The sequence below is a fragment of the Protopterus annectens genome, chromosome 2.part0, assembly GCF_019279795.1.
Source record: "Protopterus annectens isolate FY-2018-M chromosome 2.part0, PAN1.0, whole genome shotgun sequence".
Classification (NCBI taxonomy): Eukaryota; Metazoa; Chordata; order Ceratodontiformes; family Protopteridae; genus Protopterus; species Protopterus annectens.
Window position 1 is genome coordinate 532,171,024 of NC_056728.1, and position 22,347 is coordinate 532,193,370.

Genomic DNA, 22,347 nt, shown 5'->3' on the forward strand with positions numbered 1-22,347 from the left:
ACATCCAAAAAACAATATTTGTTATTGTGTACATAAAAATTGTTACATGTCATTAATCAGTCTGAATAAACTTCAGTTGAATGAAATAAATTCATGTACTTGTATATAGGGGGGGTTTGTGTGTATATAACAAACACAAAAGAGTGCCCCAAATTATATATCTAGTCACCTGAGTATTAGCCTTGTGTTAATGTTTTATACTCCTCAGTTTCAAGACACAAGCCAAAGAGCATACATCATTCAACCCTGGTGTCACATAGGCCCTAGTTCTAAGCTGCCAAATCAACTCCTTCACCTCAAGTTTTAAGCCTAATGGACCACCCCTGATGTCAATTTCAATTTGATTGATCACCCTGAATGCGAAGGAATGACCAGGGTTTTCTACCACATGTTTTGCGAGAACACTGTCTGTTTTGGCTTTGCTAATGTGGTAAATATGCTCATCCACTATTTCCCTTAGTTTATGCTCAGTCTTGCCAATCTAAAAACCCGTACAAGGCTGGCAGGAAGTGAGGTAAACAACCATAGTGGAATTGCAGTTAAATCTGCCCTTACCAGTGAATTTTTCATCCTGGATGTTAAATCAGTTACCTGTTTGCATAAACCTGCAATAAGAGCAGGCTTCACATTTGTACATACCAGGAATATGTATCATCTTTGGGGATGGCAGTTCCAAGATGTTTTTCAAATTAATCCCCCTCCTGTAAGCTACATTTGGTGCAGGTCCAAATTTAATAAATTCTTTGTCTATTTGGAAAATATTTCAATTCTTTTGCAAAATCTGTCTAATGTTTTCACCATCTGAACTAAACGTAGTAATGAAGGCGTACCTATAATCGACCCTTAGGTTACTTTCACCTCCAACAGGTACCCTATCATCAGTACTCATCCCCTGATTGCTGTTGTCTAAAATGGCTTTAAAATGACCATTTATCCTTTTACTTTGAACTTCCTCAAATAGGTTGATCAACATGTCTACAGGGTATCCTGTGTTTGTGAACATTTGCAATAACAATCTACACCCCTCCTCAAAGTCAATGGCAGTAGTACACATTCTTGCGGCCCTGACCAGTAGTCCCTTTACTACAGACCTGTTTTGATGTTGGGGGTGGGCACTATTGTAATGGAGGAAGGAGTTACAATAAGTGTCCTTCCGATGTATTTTGGTAAAATACTGTTTGTTGGCATTATCCTTCCTTAATTCTACATCAAGTAAAGCTATTCTTTCAGTATGGAATATGTGGGTGAATACCAGAAAATCCGTCGTGTTGTTGCAGTATATCATACATTCCTTAAACATACTTTTTTCTCTCTTAAAGATCAAAAAAATATCGTCCAAAAATCTGGTGTAGTAATGAATCTCACCCTTAAATCTATTTATGGTGTTATGCACAAATTGGTCCTCCTAAAAGGATATTACTAAGTTAGCAAAACTGCCCCACACTGGGGACCCCATTGTTCTGTAAATAAAACTGGCTGTTGAACAAAAAGAAGTTGTTGGACAAAATTATGTCCAACAGTTCTTTTATTCGGCCGATTTCAGATGCAGGTGCCCCTCTTTTTACTAATAGTAACTTGAGCCTTTCAATACCCACATCACGTGGGATGACTGTACAAATCTTTGACATCAATTGTGGCAAAGTTAAAATCAGGGTGAAAGACCTGTTTGTTTATTGCTTTCAAAAAAGACCAGGAGTCCTTGCAAATTAAGGGTTCCCTTGATACGTATTTTTTCAACAAACTGTCCACAAATTTTGCTAATGGGTATGTCATTGAATCCCTTCAATCCACAGTTGGGTGCATGAGAGGGACCATCAAGCATTTGTGGATTTTTGGAATCCCGAAAATCACAGGGGTTTTAGGAGAAACCATAGTTAAGTAATTTACCAAATTTAGATCAATCCTATTCTCCATGACCAAGTCATTAACAAACACTTTAATACGGTTGTATGCTTGGTTTACCTCGTTTAGAGAAACCTGTGTATATGTAGCCAAATTAAGCATATTTTCCATTCTCTGTATGTAATTTGTACGATCAAACACCACCAAACCACCACCCTTGTCAGCCTTAACTATTCTTACATCAGCATCCCTCAAGGTGTCTATCAAAACCCATTCATCCCTTGACATGTTAAAGGCTTCACTCCCTGGATTATTCACATTGTTGAACCTTTTCCTTTTGGTAGCCTATGAACACTTAAGGTAAATGTCGCACATCCTTTCAAATATATCTAACAATGGATGTAAGGGTGGATTGTAAACACTGGGTACTTTAAGCTCTGCATTTACACTCAACTCATTATTGAACAACAAGTTTCAATTGAGTTTCCATAAGTACAATTTTAAGTCAAGCAAAGCACCACAAATGTCCATTCTTTTAGTTGGTACAAATGTCAAGCCTTTAGAAAGGACATTAACTAATTCTGGTTGAACAGTATATTCCAAGTAGTTGAAAATCTTAAATTCACCTTCAGAGTCAACTATTACATGTGGTAAATGTACCAACTCGGGCTGTCCTAAGATGGGTTGCAAATTACAGTTAGAAACAGGATTTTGAAAATTAGTATTTGCTTCCAACACCATATTAGATGTTACCTTTTGCGGCCTTGACACTTGTTGTTGGTCTTCCACCCGTTGTGTCCACTGTTCTGGGTTGCCTGATCTTGCTTCTGTCCCTAGTGAAAATTTGGATAATAAGCTGCTGACCTTGCATTTGTGTTTCGCTATCTTGGTTGGCCAGAGCTACCCAGCCTATTAAAGTACAATCAACTTATAATTGCTCATAAAGTACTTAACCAACCAGATAGTACACCTGCTCTTAAAAATATTATCTGCCCCCACTGCAACCTTAGACCACTTTGCTCATCAAATAAATTGGTAGTCCAAAGTGTTAAATCCAAAAGCTTTGCTGGAGACTCTCTGTTTGCCAATTCTGTTGGTAAAACTTTGAACTCACTGCCTGCTGACATCACTTTACTGACCTCCCAAACTCAATTTAAGAAAAGTCTCAAGCAGTATTTTAAATTGCATTGGCTATGTTTCTGCACTAATTGTGACTAATTTTGGAAATTCTTGTGTACTAATACTATTTAATCTGTTGTTTTAAGTGTGCTACACCATAAATTTGTTAGATTGTATACCTCAAATGTCAATTGAGTCTGTAAACTTTGCTAAATGTGTATTGTAGCTTTTCTCCCCGGGCCTCACCTGAAAATGGACATGTATCCAGTCGGACTATCCCGGTCAACAAATGTAAAATAAAATAAATAACTATATATATATATATATATATATATATATATATATATATATATATATATATATATATATATATATATATATATATCTATATATATATGTGTGTGTGTGTGTGTGTGTGTGTGTAGTGCATTCGGACATCAGATCCACACTCTGAACCTCTCAAAATAGGAACATCTTGTAATTATTGCCATTATCCCTTCCTCCACACCTGAACTGCTCTGCCTTGCAACAAAATAACCAGCACTTGCAAGTCTTAAACCCAGGACCCTGCACAACATAGCCACAACAAGTTACCACTAATTCATCTCAGCTGTAAGATGCTGGGATGAATTTTCTAACATATCATGCAGAACAGTCAGTCTACCATAGGGAATGTACAATGTGGAAGCACTAAACATTCTAATGGTACATACACACACACACACACACACACACACACATATATATATATATATATATATATATATATATATATATATATATATATATATATATATATATAAAATGAGAGTATATATAGAGGGTGCACAGATTATCAAAAATCCATTATTCCTACAGTTGCCACCTTTTCAAATTGCCAGTCTCTGATTCTTTCCTACAAATGGGAATTATTGCATGAAACATATACGCACACATAATGCAAAGGACATGACACCACACACAGTTTGCATACATATCAATGTTTATTTGTGTACTATTTCAGTTATTTATGCAATTTCTTATAGCATTTAGGTGTTTGAAATACATTATAACTGATTAATGCAACTCTCAAAGAAATCATATAATACAGTAATCTGCAAAACATAACATACTTTGCTGTCTAGGTTAAAGCCTTCAAATAGTACAACAGTAAAAATCATGCCTGTCTTGCAGATAAGAGGCAATTATGTTCATAGGTTCATAGGTTTATACTAGGCTATCTGCCCTAAGGCATTTATAAGCCTAGCCCAAATTTTTGTGGCTTACACCACCCCTTATATGAAAAAATACTGTGCCCATTAGTTTGTTGTGCCTCTGTCCAGCAGTGACACAGAGATGATTCCCGGGGTAAACCTACGATCTCCCATCCACAGGTCAAGATTTCTCTTGAACAGAGCCAGCGAGGTGCTCTGCCTCACATGGACCGGGATTTTATTCCACAGCATAAGGGAGTATCTGAGTGATAAATCTATCCCTCCAGCATGTCCTTTTTATGTCCGTGCTAAGGTTTAAGTCGCTTGCTCTAGTGGTTTTGGTGGATTTGGATTTTTTGAGGTGGAGCATGTCCATTAATTCCGGGTTGGACATGGCCTTGTATGTCAGGCACATGTCACCTCTGAGCAGACGGTATGCGACTGAATGGAGCTGGAGTTTCTTCAATCTGGCAGCATATGACAGATTTTGGAGTCCCTTTATCCTTTTGGTGAGGAACATTTGGGGTCTCTCCAATTGCTGCAGATGTCGGGTGAGATACATCCCGAATGGGGCATTGTACTCGATCATTGGTCTGATAAGTGAAGAGTACAAGGGAACAATGACCTCACTAGATCTGGATGTGAATCCCTTCATGATCAGGTGGGCAATGTAGAAGGTCTTTCTAACCACTTTAGCAATGTGAGTGTCAAAAGAAAGGCCACTGTCAACCTGGGTCTCCAGGTCCCTGACAACCTCTTCTGTGCTTAGTGGATTGCCACCTATATGGTAGCTTGGGGTTACCTTGTTTTTCCCAAAGGGTATGACTATACATTTTTTGGCGTTTAACTTCAGGCCATGGCTCTGGCACCAGCTATCTGTTTCCGTGAGTCCCTTCTGAAGGATATCCGTGTCCGATGCACTTTCCACTATGGCGCCCAGTTTGCAGTCGTCTGCAAACTTTGTCAGCCAAAGTCCTCCCATGTTGGCCTGTACTTCTGAGAAGTAGATGCCGAACAATAGGGGGCCAAGGACTGAGCCCTGTGGGACACCACTTGTGACCAGCTTGGAGTCTGACATAGCGCCAGCAACTCTAACCCTGTGGGTTCTGTCCTTAAGCCAGTTTGCAACCCATCTTGTGACATATGGGTTTACATTTAAGCTGGTAAGTTTTTCTACAATACCAGTGGGGTATTGTGTCGAAGACCTTTGCAAGGTCAAGGTAGGCTGTATGGACTGCCTTTCCCTCATCAATGGCCTTGGTGACTGTTTCGAAGAAGTCGACCAAGTTCAAAAGGCATGATCTTCCCTTGACGAAGCCAAACTGGGTCGGGTCCAATGTCTGCAAGTCCAATATATCTTTGTTTATGAGCTCCATTATGATCCTCTCCATAGCTTTGCAGACTAGACTTGTTAAGCTTCTGGGGCGGTAATTACCAGGGTCCGTAGAGGCACCGCCTTTGTGGAGTGGGACCACAGTTGCCGTACGCCACTCCTTGGGCATGTATCCTGTAGTAAGGCTGAGATTAAACAGCTGCCTTATGTGCGGGTTTAATTCCTGATTTAGCTCGTGTAGCACACAGCCGGGGACACCATCCGGTCCCATTGATGCTGTATTTTTAGCTTTAGAGAGAGCAGCTTTCACCTGCGCATTTGAGATGTCTGGGAGGCTACACTCCACTGGGATAGTTATCTCTCCTTTAGGGGGGGAGAGGGGGGTGAAGTTTGCACTGAACCTGTCTGCCAGTATGCTGGCAATGTCTGTGGGTTCAGTGATTTATGTATCATTTTGGACTAATTCTGAGCATATCTGGGAGTTTCCACCCAGGTTCCTAACGTAGCTGAAAAAGGCCTTATGATTGTGCTTTGAATCCATGGCAATTTTTCTCTCAAAATTGGCCTTAGTTGATTTTATGAGTGCTCGTATTTTTTTACTAATAATGATCAGGGGTGACTTCCCTTTTATGGATTTTGTTCTATCATGTAATAGCTTTCTCCTCTTATTGTAAAGTTTGTTAATGGCTGGGGTCCACCAGACTGGACGTTTGCCCTTTGTGGAAAGAGTCTTGGTTTTATTTGGGATTGCCTGATCCATGCAGTCCTGGAAGTGTTCATAGAAGGCATTTGTAAGGGCTTCCGGAGCTTGGGTTGTAGTTTCCACTGGCTCAGGGGCCTTGAAGGATACCATACCAGTCTTGAGTGGTGTGAAGTTTGCTTTAGAGAAGTTCTTCACTGTGGTCTTTTTTGTTTGGGGTGGGGGCGGGATGCGGATTTCCAGTGAGATTAGTTTATGATCAGATCTCACCAATGAGGGATATACTTCTGGTGTGGAGCATTTTGTCCCCATGTTTGTGATAATGAGATCTAGTATATTTTCTCCTCTCGTGGGAACAGTGACTAGCTGTTCCATGGCATTTGAATTTATGAACTCCAGGAACCATTGGGCTAGAAAGTTAGGGCTTGAGTAATGTTCCCAGTCTATATTCGGGTAGTTGAAGTCACCCAATATGATGGTGTTTGGAGATATATTTATACCCTCCAGTGTCTTCAGGAAGGCTGTGTGGGGTTCCTGAGTTTAAGAGGGTGGCCTGTAGCATGCTACAATTTGTAGAGCAGTTTTGCCTATGGTTAGTTGCACCTGGATGGTTTCCGAAGCTTCGTGCGTTGCCACCAACCTGGAGGTGTGGGTATCCTTTATGAATATGGATACACCCCCTCCTTTTGTGGTGTGGTCTGGGTTTTGGGGCCAGAACACATGATATGAGGTAAAACCTAATAGTGCCGGGGTGCTCTCAGGAGCCTTGAACCAGGTTTCAGTTACAGCACAGACATCGATGTTCTCCATACTGAGAAGGGCCTCGAGTGCGTGCATTTTGAGATTTGGACTTCTGGCATTGAGCAGCATTACCCTCAGTTTCTTCCCATTTTTGTTTTCTAGGGTGGTAGGTTTAGAATTTGAGCCTTGCCTAAAAAAGGCACTATGGGGGTGGCAAGAGCCTTAGCCAATATCCGGAATCCCAGGGGTGACAGGTGCAAGCCGTCTCTCGCAAAGCAGCGTGGCTTGTCAAGCATGTCATCCCAGGCAGACAGACACTGGATCCCCTTTGAATGACACCAGACATTAAGCCAATTGTTAAAGCTGATCATCTTGTCTCTATATTGTGGCATCATTCTTGGTGAAGGAAGGATACTGCTCAGGGTCAGGGTCATACCTGCCTGGGCTACATAATCAGAGAGCTCCTCTATGTCTCTTTTCATGTAGTCCAGGGAGGTACGTCTCAGGTCGTTCACACCAGCATGGACAATGACTGTGTCATATTTTTACTTGCCGTGGAGAGACCCAAGTGCTTGTGTTATGTGGCAGATTCTAGCGCCCGATAGGCAGCTTACTGTGACCCTCTCCTTGTTCAGCCTGGTGAGTGGGACGTCAGTGTGTCTGACTATGGAGTCACCTATGACAAGTATGTTTGGTGTTGTATTTGGCCTTAAGGGCTGTGACTGCTTTGCACACTGCTTTTGTGGTTTATGTGTTGCTTGTGGGGTGTCTTGAGGTAGCAGTTGTTTGGGTGTCTGCTTTGGAGGCCTCTGCTGTTTAGGTAAATTTTACTCAGAGCCTCCGAGTATGTCTTTGTGTGTTTATGTGTTTGATTCAGTGGTGTGGAAGCATTATGTGAGGCTGGTTTTGTGGTGTGTGTAGTTGCCTTCTCCTCCTGTCTGGTCTTGCCAGTCCTGAGTTGAGAGAGCTCAGCCTCCAGTTTGGCTAAATAGCTGCATCTCTCGCAAGTATTTGTATTATGTGGGAGGAGGAGAGGGTTGTCTGTGTACATGAGGCAGTTATAACATTGCCTCAAGATTCCCAGATTCACCAGCTGGACCGGAGAGGAGATTGACAACTGACCTTTGGACATGCTAGAATAATATTGGGAATTCCTTAATAATTGAAAACAAGGGCCAGTGGGGAGTGAGGGTGTAGTGCTTTTAATTTTTAGTGCTGACTTATATAATTGCTTTAGTGAGCAAGTGCCAGGTAACTTGAGTGCAATGTGTTACAAGTAACTAAATGCAAAATGACAACAGTAACTTTGTTTCAAGTGAAACAAGGAAATAAGTACAGTAAGCAATGCAGATATCACTAGTGATCCACAGAAGTGCTGAGAAGCCGCGTATTAGGTGGAATTAGCTTCCAGGGAAATAACAAGCAAATAAACAGCAAGCATATAAACAAAGCTAGATTCAGCAGGCCTGGATCTAGTTTATGCTAGAGCAAACAAGGTGTACCAATTTCAGTAAGATACAGTTCAAATATTCAGGCACTATAAACCTTTAACCAGAAATTCCCAGCTCAGAAGGGCAGAGTCCAGCCTCTTCTCCCACAAGAGTGCAGACCATGAACCTTCTTAATGTAAAATAACTGGCCTGAAGCCCAAGTGCCTAAACCAGAACTAATAGAGCTTGGACACTGGGCACACAATCAGCAGTTCCCACCTTAGAAGGATGAAAGCTACCTGTCCTGCCACCACAGTGCTTGCCACAAACCTTCCTAATGTAAAACAACTGGTCTGAAGCCCAAGTGCTTAATCCAAAAGACTTAGAATGATAGCTACACTTTAATCAAGTTACAACCAAGCAGTAATAAATACAATTGAATACTTTAGAGAATGTCTGGATTAGTGCTCAAGTTACACAAACAAAGCTAGATCCAGCAGGCCCGAATCCAGTCTATGCCACAGCAAACAATTCAGTAAGAAGCAGTTCAGATATGCATGCACTATAAGCCTTTAACCAGAAATTCCCAGCTCAGAAGGGCAGAGTCCAGCCTCTCCTCCCACAAGAGTGCAGACCATGAACCCTCTTAATGTAAAATAACTGGCCTGAAAGCCCAAGTGCTTAAACCAGAATTAATACACTTTTAGAATAACAGACACTGAGCCCTCAATCAGCAGTTCCCAACCTAGAAGGATGTAAGCTACCTGTTCTGCCACAACAGTGCAGACCACAAACCCTCTCAGTGCAAAACAACTGGTCCGAAGCCCAAGTGTTTAAACCAAAAGGCTTAGAATGAGTTACACCAAGCAGTAATAAATACAACTGAGTATTTTTAAGATGATGCAAAAGTAAAATGAAGTAGGTAGAAACACAAGTACAGTAAAGCAGATGAATTTTTTTTTAATAATAAATAAATACAATTGAGTATTTTTAAGATGATGCAAAAGTAAAATGAAGTAGGTAGAAACACAAGTACAGTAAAAGCAGATGAAATTTTTTTTTTTTTTAATCTGAACAAGTGCTGAGATCAAAGAAACAGATTTGAGTGCTGAAACTAGAAAACTGACTAGTTATAAGGAAAAAAAAAAAAGCTAGAAGGCTTCCCTCAAACACAGAAGGGCTTGGGGGCTCAGAAGCCTACAAATAGTCTATACCACTTAACAGGAAAGGCAGGAAATAAGCTTAATTTTTTTGTCTGTTTCCCAGATGCTCTCTTTGTACACAGTAGGAGTGCCTGAAATCAGAATATGATCTCACTGCACTCAGTTGAGTGAGCAAATGAGATGGGACCAGAGGCAGGCTGAGGGCGGGCAGTTTCAAGGCCACCAAGATTAACACCAAAACAAAACAGGGAGGGTGGGAATAACTGAAGAGCAGAATAACTGCCACTTCAGTTAAATATTCCTTCAACACAGTTTAAATCAAATTAAATACTGTATTTTAAAAAAAAAAGTGCAGATAAAGGTACTTAAATTCTCTTATACGTCCAGTTGAATATAACCAAGTTCTTAGCCAGCCAAAGCTGAGGTTTTTAAGCAGAAAATATTTCACAATGCACCATTTAAATAGGCAAGGACAGGAAATCAAAGAATGTGGCTTCCCCACACCTGTAATTACTAGCAAATAACAAAATTCAGCAACACTAGCTTCAGTTCAAGTTACTGAAGAGCAGAATAACTGCCACTTCAGTTAAATATTCCTTCAACACAGTTTAAATCAAATTAAATACTGTTTTTTTTTAAAAAAGTGCAGATAAAGGTACTTAAATTCTCTTATACGTCCAGTTGAATATAACCAAGTTCGTAGACAGCCAAAGCTGAGGTTTTTAAGCAGAAAATATTTCACAATGCACCATTTAAATAGGAAAGGACAGGAAATCAAAGGGCTACCCCCACACCTGTAATTACTAGCAAATAACAAAATTCAGCAACACTAGCTTCAGTTCAAGTTACTGAAGAGCAGAATAACTGACATTTAATTACAGATGTAGTTCAACAGCCTCCAATCACACTCTGTACTCAGTTCCCTAGGGGGAAAAGTATCAGTTGTCACAATGTAAATGTATCCGTTATATAACAATGCTTAACTTAAAATGTCACTATCACACTGCCAAACAGAACTGTGTGCAAGACAGTAAGCTCCAGCCCACCACTGTTACAATGGTGAAATGTATGAAAATGTACAGCCATATACCTTAATGTTTCTTATTATTGATATTCCTCACATGTTGTAACAGCCTAGGTCCAAAACATTTAATACCCCTCCCCCATAAAATGTCTTACAAGGACATATAACAGTGTTCTCTATAACTGACCTCTAGACTGTACAGGGTCACACATGTTTTGTCCAGCTATAGCCCTGTTCATAGAAGGCATTTGTAAGGGCTTCCGGAGCTTGGGTTGTAGTTTCCACTGGCTCAGGGGCCTTGAAGGATACCATACCAGTCTTGAGTGGTGTGAAGTTTGCTTTAGAAGTTCTTCACTGTGGTCTTTTTTGTTTGGGGTGGGGGCGGGATGCGGATTTCCAGTGAGATTAGTTTATGATCAGATCTCACCAATGAGGGATATACTTCTGGTGTGGAGCATTTTGTCCCCATGTTTGTGATAATGAGATCTAGTATATTTTCTCCTCTCGTGGGAACAGTGACTAGCTGTTCCATGGCATTTGAATTTATGAACTCCAGGAACCATTGGGCTAGAAAGTTAGGGCTTGAGTAATGTTCCCAGTCTATATTCGGGTAGTTGAAGTCACCCAATATGATGGTGTTTGGAGATATATTTATACCCTCCAGTGTCTTCAGGAAGGCTGTGTGGGGTTCCTGAGTTTAAGAGGGTGGCCTGTAGCATGCTACAATTTGTAGAGCAGTTTTGCCTATGGTTAGTTGCACCTGGATGGTTTCCGGGCTTAGTGCGTTGCCACCAACCTGGAGGTGTGGGTATCCTTTATGAATATGGATACACCCTCCTTTTGTGGTGTGGGTCTGGGTTTTGGGGCCAGAACACATGATATGAGGTAAAACCTAATAGTGCCGGGGTGCTCTCAGGAGCCTTGAACCAGGTTTCAGTTACAGCACAGACATCGATGTTCTCCATACTGAGAAGGGCCTCAAGTGCGTGCATTTTGAGATTTGGACTTCTGGCATTGAGCAGCATTACCCTCAGTTTCTTCCCATTTTTGTTTTCTAGGGTGGTAGGTTTAGAATTTGAGCCTTGCCTAAAAAGGCACTATGGGGGTGGCAAGAGCCTTAGCCAATATCCGAATCCCAGGGTGACAGGTGCAAGCCGTCTCTCATAAAGCAGCGTGGCTTGTCAAGCATGTCATCCCAGGCAGACAGACACTGGATCCCCTTTGAATGACACCAGACATTAAGCCAATTGTTAAAGCTGATCATCTTGTCTCTATATTGTGGCATCATTCTTGGTGAAGGAAGGATACTGCTCAGGGTCAGGGTCATACCTGCCTGGGCTACATAATCAGAGAGCTCCTCTATGTCTCTTTTCATGTAGTCCAGGGAGGTAATGCCTCAGGTCGTTCACACCAGCATGGACAATGACTGTGTCATATTTTTACTTGCCGTGGAGAGACCCAAGTGCTTGTGTTATGTGGCAGATTCTAGCGCCCGATAGGCAGCTTACTGTGACCCTCTCCTTGTTCAGCCTGGTGAGTGGGACGTCAGTGTGTCTGACTATGGAGTCACCTATGACAAGTATGTTTGGTGTTGTATTTGGCCTTAAGGGCTGTGACTGCTTTACACACTGCTTTTGTGGTTTATGTGTTGCTTGTGGGGTGTCTTGAGGTAGCAGTTGTTTGGGTGTCTGCTTTGGAGGCCTCTGCTGTTTAGGTAAATTTTACTCAGAGCCTCAGTATGTCTTTGTGTGTTTATGTGTTTGATTCAGTGGTGTGGAAGCATTATGTGAGGCTGGTTTTGTGGTGTGTGTAGTTGCCTTCTCCTCCTGTCTGGTCTTGCCAGTCCTGAGTTGAGAGAGCTCAGCCTCCAGTTTGGCTAAATAGCTGCATCTCTCGCAAGTATTTGTATTATGTGGGAGGAGGAGAGGGTTGTCTGTGTACATGAGGCAGTTATAACATTGCCTCAAGATTCCCAGATTCACCAGCTGGACCGGAGAGGAGATTGACAACTGACCTTTGGACATGCTAGAATAATATTGGGAATTCCTTAATAATTGAAAACAAGGGCCAGTGGGGAGTGAGGGTGTAGTGCTTTTAATTTTTAGTGCTGACTTATATAATTGCTTTAGTGAGCAAGTGCCAGGTAACTTGAGTGCAATGTGTTACAAGTAACTAAATGCAAAAATGACAAACAGTAACTTTGTTTCAAGTGAAACAAGGAAATAAGTACAGTAAGCAATGCAGATATCACTAGTGATCCACAGAAGTGCTGAGAAGCCGCGTATTAGGTGGAATTAGCTTCCAGGGAAATAACAAGCAAATAAACAGCAAGCATATAAACAAAGCTAGATTCAGCAGGCCTGGATCTAGTTTATGCTAGAGCAAACAAGGTGTACCAATTTCAGTAAGATACAGTTCAAATATTCAGGCACTATAAACCTTTAACCAGAAATTCCCAGCTCAGAAGGGCAGAGTCCAGCCTCTTCTCCCACAAGAGTGCAGACCATGAACCTTCTTAATGTAAAATAACTGGCCTGAAGCCCAAGTGCCTAAACCAGAACTAATAGACTTGGACACTGGGCTCTCAATCAGCAGTTCCCAACTTAGAAGGATGAAAGCTACCTGTCCTGCCACCACAGTGCTTGCCACAAACCTTCCTAATGTAAAACAACTGGTCTGAAGCCCAAGTGCTTAATCCAAAAGACTTAGAATGATAGCTACACTTTAATCAAGTTACAACCAAGCAGTAATAAATACAATTGAATACTTTAGAGAATGTCTGGATTAGTGCTCAAGTTACACAAACAAAGCTAGATCCAGCAGGCCCGAATCCAGTCTATGCCACAGCAAACAAGGCGCACCAACTTCAGTAAGAAGCAGTTCAGATATGCATGCACTATAAGCCTTTAACCAGAAATTCCCAGCTCAGAAGGGCAGAGTCCAGCCTCTCCTCCCACAAGAGTGCAGACCATGAACCCTCTTAATGTAAAATAACTGGCCTGAAAGCCCAAGTGCTTAAACCAGAATTAATACACTTTTAGAATAACAGACACTGAGCCCTCAATCAGCAGTTCCCAACCTAGAAGGATGTAAGCTACCTGTTCTGCCACAACAGTGCAGACCACAAACCCTCTCAGTGCAAAACAACTGGTCCGAAGCCCAAGTGTTTAAACCAAAAGGCTTAGAATGAGTTACACCAAGCAGTAATAAATACAACTGAGTATTTTTAAGATGATGCAAAAGTAAAATGAAGTAGGTAGAAACACAAGTACAGTAAAAGCAGATGAATTTTTTTTTAATAATAAATAAATACAATTGAGTATTTTTAAGATGATGCAAAAGTAAAATGAAGTAGGTAGAAACACAAGTAAAGTAAAGCAGATGAAATTTTTTTTTTTTTTTAATCTGAACAAGTGCTGAGATCAAAGAAACAGATTTGAGTGCTGAAACTAGAAAACTGACTAGTTATAAGGAAAAAAAAAAAAGCTAGAAGGCTTCCCTCAAACACAGAAGGGCTTGGGGGCTCAGAAGCCTACAAATAGTCTATACCACTTAACAGGAAAGGCAGGAAATAAGCTTAATTTTTTTGTCTGTTTCCCAGATGCTCTCTTTGTACACAGTAGGAGTGCCTGAAATCAGAATATGATCTCACTGCACTCAGTTGAGTGAGCAAATGAGATGGGACCAGAGGCAGGCTGAGGGGCGGGCAGTTTCAAGGCCACTAAGATTAACACCAAAACAAAACAGGGAGGGTGGGTGGGAATAACTGAAGAGCAGAATAACTGCCACTTCAGTTAAATATTCCTTCAACACAGTTTAAATCAAATTAAATACTGTATTTTTAAAAAAAAAGTGCAGATAAAGGTACTTAAATTCTCTTATACGTCCAGTTGAATATAACCAAGTTCTTAGCCAGCCAAAGCTGAGGTTTTTAAGCAGAAAATATTTCACAATGCACCATTTAAATAGGCAAGGACAGGAAATCAAAGAATGTGGCTTCCCCCACACCTGTAATTACTAGCAAATAACAAAATTCAGCAACACTAGCTTCAGTTCAAGTTACTGAAGAGCAGAATAACTGCCACTTCAGTTAGATATTCCTTCAACACAGTTTAAATCAAATTAAATACTGTATTTTTTTTAAAAAAAGTGCAGATAAAGGTAATTAAATTCTCTTATACGTCCAGTTGAATATAACCAAGTTCTTAGCCAGCCAAAGCTGAGGTTTTTAAGCAGAAAATATTTCACAATGGACCATTTAAATAGGCAAGGACAGGAAATCAAAGAACGTGGCTACCCCCACACCTGTAATTACTAGCAAATAACAAAATTCAGAAACACTAGCTTCAGTTCAAGTTACTGAAGAGCAGAATAACTGACATTTAATTACAGATGTAGTTCAACAGCCTCCAATCACACTCTGTACTCAGTTCCCTAGGGGGAAAAGTATCAGTTGTCACAATGTAAATGTATCCGTTATATAACAATGCTTAACTTAAAATGTCACTATCACACTGTCAAACAGAACTGTGTGCAAGACAGTAAGCTCCAGCCCACCACTGTTACAATGGTGAAATGTATGAAATTGTACAGCCATATACCTTAATGTTTCTTATTATTGATATTCCTCACATGTTGTAACAGCCTAAGTCAAAAACATTTAATACCCCTCCCCCATAAAATGTCTTACAAGGACATATAACAGTGTTCTCTATAACTGACCACCAGACTGTACAGGGTCACACATGTTTTGTCCAGCTATAGCCCTTATATATATATGAACCCTACTCCGCAACTTGTGTGGGAGTCCATGGCATCACTGGAATGATAGCAGGAATGTCAGCACTAAATAATGATAGACCATACCTACCAACCTCTTACTGCATGATATCTGGACAAAGCCCGGTATATAGGTGGAGGACAGAGGCTGAAACACAGGGCCATATATGAAATATTGCTGTTATACACTGTGAAAGTTGCTGCTTTTACAGGATTGTTTGCAACATACCCTTACTCAGGAATATGAAGTCAGAAACACAAATGGATGCTGACATGTACTGATAGCAATCAATGGACAGAATGCCACTGATACGTCAGGGACAAGACTTGTGTGGGGAACAGTCAAAACATAACAGCCAATCCTCTGGCCATCATGTGGATAGACCCACAGTGGAGAGTTATGCAGACAGACTGCATTCCATGCAAAACTAACATGTAAACACAAACCCTGTAAAACTATCAGTATTGAATGCATATAACAGAAATACTCACACACTGTCCCTAGGTCTGGAACATTATACAAACATGTAGTTGGCCTGTGTCTACAAGTCCTGTTGTAAGTGGTATTCATACCTGCTGTCAGTAACACTGTTGCCCCAACACATGAAGGATGTCTTCCATACAGGAAATGTAAAGGGACAATGCCCACAAGATGTAGTTATCTGTAGTAGTGGGTTGCTATGACATTGGCTATTGGAAGAACTACACAGCTGTATGCATGCAATTAGCAAGTTAGGAACAGCAATTGGTGCAGAGGCCATCACCTGAACATGAGCATCACCTACAAAAGCCATGCTTCAACCTATTCAAACAACTTGATCCCAGTAGTGGAGAGAGAGAGAGAGAGAGAGAGAGAGAGAGACCAAACAAAAAAAAAAACATAAGCAAAACATCAAAATAAGAAACAAGAAGACATCCTATACACAGAAGGAACCTAAAGATAAACTTGGTATGTGAAACATGTAAGCATGTAATTGAATGTAGTACTTGGTCTGTAATAATGGGGTAGATGATTAAGAAAGATGTATATGTGCCATCAATACTTGCTATAATGATGTCCTGCTGAACAAATGCTATGAACATAGCATCTGGCTCTGTCTGCAGTGGGCCATACCTGTCAACTGTGCAGATCTTCACAGAATGTCAAGATTTAGCCATCATAGTGTTTGTTCTGCTCCTCCAAACATCTATATTAGTCTGGCAAATAGCTGAAGGTGGAAGTAATGAAGTCATGACAGACACATGAGTTTCATACCCCACCACCTTCAGAACAGTCATGGTAATGCGTAATACATCATGCTACAAGCTTCATGTTTATAATAGGCATATCTATGATCTGTCCCCTATATATCCCCCCATGTTAGGCTTTGTCCACATGTGATGCTTTAAGAGGTGAAAAGGTTGGGTCACAGGTGAGGAGCCTGACACACCCGGGAAAGGACAGCTCACATATGGCAACCACTAGAGTGTCTGTCAAACAGTCGTGTCTGTGCCACTGCTAGGTCAGTTAATGGGATGTTGCCCATATCCATATGTTACCTATGACTGTGAGTATTATACATGTTTGTATTGTAAATCTAGAATACCTATATAGTGCATGAGCATAGTAAAGCAATGTTGCAGATGTGTGTGTTAAACTGCATGTGATATATTAAATTAATAACATTCAACTGTACAGTGTTCTTCCGGACAAAGTTCACAGTTGTGACAGATATCTGTAGTCACTTACACATATACTTGTGTTAAGGCAGCTATATGGATACTTTATCAAAATTGACTTCCCTGTTTTGTCACCCAGTCAAGTGGACCAATGACCAGAAGTCCTGGTATAACAGGTTGAGATGTATGATTGAGCTGCAAGACTGTAAATACAGTGTGCCATAATGGCATAGAACACAAATCTGTACCAGGTATCCCTTGAGCATGTGTATGTATGCATATGTTAAGCTGAAAGGCACAGAAGTAATAACACGGGTCACAAGCAGTCTGGAAAATAGGATGTGCATGTTGCACATGTATGTAATATCACTGTCAATGCATACAACAAAATAAAATGTGTACTGCTACTGATTGTTGCATTGCCATGACACAGATATGGATACTACAGTAGGCAAGCTTATCACATAGTAATCAGAGAAGTGTACAACTGTATTATGACCCACTGTCCATGCCTATCACTAACAGCTATATCAACACCCATGTACACTGGATATCAAAGTGTACACACCCCTGTTGGAATGCCAGGTCTGTGTGCTGTATGCCAATGATACCACAGAATGTCATGTCAAAACTTTTCTCACCTCAAATGTGACCCATAACCTGTACAATTCGATTGAAAAAGAAACAAAGCTGTTTCATGGATGGTAAACAACTATTGCCAAGTAAAGATGTGATATGACATTAGAGTACAAACCAAGACAAATGGATGCTGTAATCATCTCAGCAGGTGTTTACACAACATATCAGTGTAAGGATGTGCACACACATTCAACTGGCTTACTGTACTGAGTATTAATTCCCATATGTTTCCACTGGACAGGTTATGTTCCCTATGGAACTGAACAGGCTATAGGACACATCACAGGTGGGGATTGTGTTGACATATGCTTTTGTTGGGTCATGTTCCAATTGCACAAGTACAATGCATTGTAACAGGGGTATGTACACTTCATATCTACTGTAGCTATACAGAATCAGCAGTACCTTACCTGTAGAACTATCCTCCACCAACGATAGGGTAATCCTCCTTGGTGGACAGCACCAAGACACAAAGCACATACTAGATTGCTATAGTGGCTCTACAGGGACACATAGGTGCAGACCACAACTTGGAACCAAGTGCACCTATATCTGAGCAAGCATGTAGGTTCACAGGTGACTTCCTGTAAATCTGACTATGACTAGAAATTAGACATATCCAAACCACCAAGGCCAATTACAACCATGTCTACACATATGTACACAGTCTCAGAGCCAGTAACAGAAGTCAACCTGTACTGAAGGTAAAGCACATCTCATACATGTCCCATGGATACAGGCAACCTGCATCAGACAGGATAGGCGGGAAATGTGACACCCTGTCCACAACATTAGTACAGGGGGATATGCACATCACCCAAACTCCTGCCTGCATCACTGGTGAGCATGGACATAATGCCGACTGATGGTGCCAACACCAAGTCTCCAAGGGCCATGAGAACATCACAGTTTGCCTCCTACATGAACACAGGCATGTGCTCATTGTTCCATCACACACTACAAACACACACATGCCACCATCCACACACCATCCACATGGAAGATGGCCTCTGTCATCATTCTACACAGAAATGAATGGTGAATAGTGGATTATGCCATTAAGTGTTCAACATTGGGGGAACTGGACAGGTCAGGGCCAGGAGTGTAATGCAAGAAGTGAAAGCCACAATAGCTTAGAGAGTTATGGTATAGTATGGATTATTTGCAAGTAATATCCACTGTTGATGTGCATGTGGACAACCGTATGAGGTCTTCTCACCTTTTTTCCTGTTTATATCTTCCAGGTTCAATGTCCCGGGAATGTCTGCCCGCATTCACAAACCTGGAAAGCAATACAATCATCCAGTATGTCATTATGCATCATGCCATCCTCTTCATCCACAGGGTCTAGGATCTGCATGAGAGGACCACCCTGTGGAATGAGCTCATCCACAGGGTAAACAATCTCAGCCTGCACAACTGAAATTATGACCAGGTGCAGCATTGATGCACCGATCTGATCCACCACTCCCATCAGCATGATGCTGCAGTTAGGAGGGACCAGCTAGGCACAGGTGGGGGTCATGCCATCCAGCCCCCACTGACACATGCTGAGGAGCTCCTTGCCAGCCTTGGGGCACCCGCCAACCAGCCAAGCCAGCAGGCTGAAGACAGCATTGTAGAGGTGGGTGTCACCCACACAATGGATGAGGAGCATACAGGTAAGGCCCCAGGGAACATTGCTAGACTACTGTAGTGTATCCATTTTCCTCTGTGAAGTATCTGCATGCATATGTCAGATAAGATAGTTTGTTGCTGCAGTGTAGTAACGAACAGATGTGCATAATCTCTAGTATTATGGGTTTGTACTCTTGATGTGCTGAAATGCTGCTCCCACCCTATACTAATGCCACAGGTGTGGCTACTGACATTTCTTCAGTCTCACAACTATTTAGGCCCCTCTGGTATACAACTGGAACAGTAGCCTGTAGCTGGTGAGTATGGAGTTGTTTTGTTCAGGTTTGCCAATACACCGTCCATGTTATGGCCATGCTATTTGCCATGCACACAATTAACACCCTTACCCATAATGCATGCTGTAAATATTCACTGTTGGTGTTACCTGCACTGCATCACAGTGACCACCATGGTGGCATATCTGAAGTGTATGTAAGAGTCCTGCAGTATACCTAACACCTGTCAGTGCACGATGTGTGGACTGAGATGAACATAATGGTGGGACAAATGGCCTACAGTAGGGACATGTCTGAAATACTACCCTTATACATTGGCTACAACAGTGTATACACCACTATTACAATGGCAACTGTTCCTGATATAAACAATGTCAAAACACAATAACACATTCCACACCTTTTACAACCTGTAATGCAATCCTAACAAGAGCAATGAATGTGTAATATGAAATCCTATGTTAGGACAACAAATATGGGGAATACATACCTTTACAAACATTGGAAGCATATGTGTGCACGCACTCCAAATAACATATTGTGGAAGCAACTTGTGATGTACTGACAGCATTCACTCTTCTTGAGTACACACCTTCCATCAAGTACAGGGCCTCAGCATCACAGCACATCATGGTCTGCTGTCCAAGAAGTATGTCCATGACATTGGCCCACTCATCTGCAACCGAGGCGGCTGTGGCTTGCAGACATCTTACAAACCATGAAATGGATCCCATATCCAAAAGGTAGCACTCAGGAGTGGGAAAAGTAGCCTTACCTCACCATTGCATATACCATGGCAAACAATGCAGACAGTCATGTATGTGTGCATGAAGTATGGGACAACACTGACGTAGAAAATAAACAGATGCCCATCCAAAACAGATGACAAAACATGTTGCAAACTGGTCATGGAGGCTGCCCAGAAACATGCAGCAGCACTGAGGGACTTGCAGAATATCTAGTAAGTATTGCTTGTGCAGTACCTGTGTTGACAATTGCCTGGATTCTGCATAAGATTGGCCTATGGGTTAGGGTAATTAGACAGAAGAGTTGTCCCACATGATACATCATCCAGGGCTCTCTACAGGAAGCATAAGCATAACATCAAGTCTCCCACAAGGACAGTAATCATAAAGATATGTGTGGTGCACAAGCAACACCTCACCCTACTTCAGGGCCACCATCCCCAATATTTAGCTTGCTGGTGCCAGTGTACACATTTAGGTTTGCTGTTCAGTAGCTGGAACTAGGCCGGTACACATGGTGTTTGAAATTTGGAACACTGAAAAAATAACACTCATGTGTGGCCCATAGTTGTCAAGCATCTGCAATAAGGTTGAGGATGGGGATGGGTGTTGGCTTGAAACACAATAGTGAACTGAAGCTTACATCCAAAGCTTGCAAAAAATGTCTGTATCTGAACACAGTGAAGGTTATATCCAAAAAGTATGAGACCAGGATCCAATCCACACAAACAACGTTTATCGAGCTCTTTTGTCTCTTGAATAGAAACTTCTTTAGAACAACACAACATGTTACCCAACAGCCTTATATAAGCTTTTCCAACAAATTAGTAGTCATCATTAACTAATTCATAAAATAATGTCCTGAAAGGGGTCTATATTATGTGATTGAAGACATTGTTCTTCGAATGCGTAATAGTAGAACTGTAAACATCAAAAACACATAACCGCAAACTGCCACATCCGCAAATTATTTCCTAGGGAAAAAATTTGTGAGGCCATAAAGAAATGAAACACACTTCCAAATACTAATCATGTGGGGGGCTTCAACTCCCACACCCCCCAATGTGGGGGGCTGTGGCACCCACACCCCCTAACTAAATATACCAACTCCGAGATCGCTCAATGTTGAGGAAGAGGGCAAACCGTGAGAATGGCCAACTGAATTTTTCCCTAGGAAAAAATTTGCACATGTGGCCATTCGTGGTTTAGTGTTTGCAATGTTTTCGGTTTGACTATTATGCGTTCAAAGAACAGTGTCTTCGATCATATAATAGGTAACCCCTGAAAGGACATAACATTTAAAGAGTAACACACATATATATTGCACTCATACAAAAGGAAAAAAATGCAATTAAAATAAAAATATAAAAAATACTTGACAATTAAGTATATCCTATAATAAGTTAAAAAATAATCAAAGCAACAGATGCCAATATTTATGCATATGAAAGTATATATGTATTTGTTGTTTATTAGCATCCTACCTTAATAGTAGGTATCGATGTCTATCATATAAGAAATTGTGTCTTGAGCCTGAGAACAGAGCTGATGGATACTGCACTATTAAGACCCGGTGCCTCAGATGCATTCATCCTAATTAATTTGCCATCTAAGCTTTGCCATTTCTAGGTAATCATTGAGTGGCCCACTTCTTTCACCCATCCTACCTGCTCAATGATAATGAATCTGAACCCATGTCCTTCATTGGTTACTATATGTCCTGCTAATGCATTTTTAACATCTTTCCTGCTGATGCCATAGTAGTTTTGGTAAATTCTACTTCTAAACACATTTTTAGTTTTACCAATGTAAAAACTTGGACACTGGGTACATAGGGCAAGGTACACCACTCCTTTACTACTGCAGGAGACTTTCCCTCGTATAGTGTGTCTCCCATAGTTGGGAATACAAATCTCCTTGACTTCAATGATATATTGGCATTGTAGGCAATAGCAACATTTTACTATCCCTGCCCCTATATCAGGATTACATGTCTGCCTTTCCAACATATTTTTGATGCTACATTCCTTTTTATATACAATGTTGGGAACAGGGCCTAACAACTG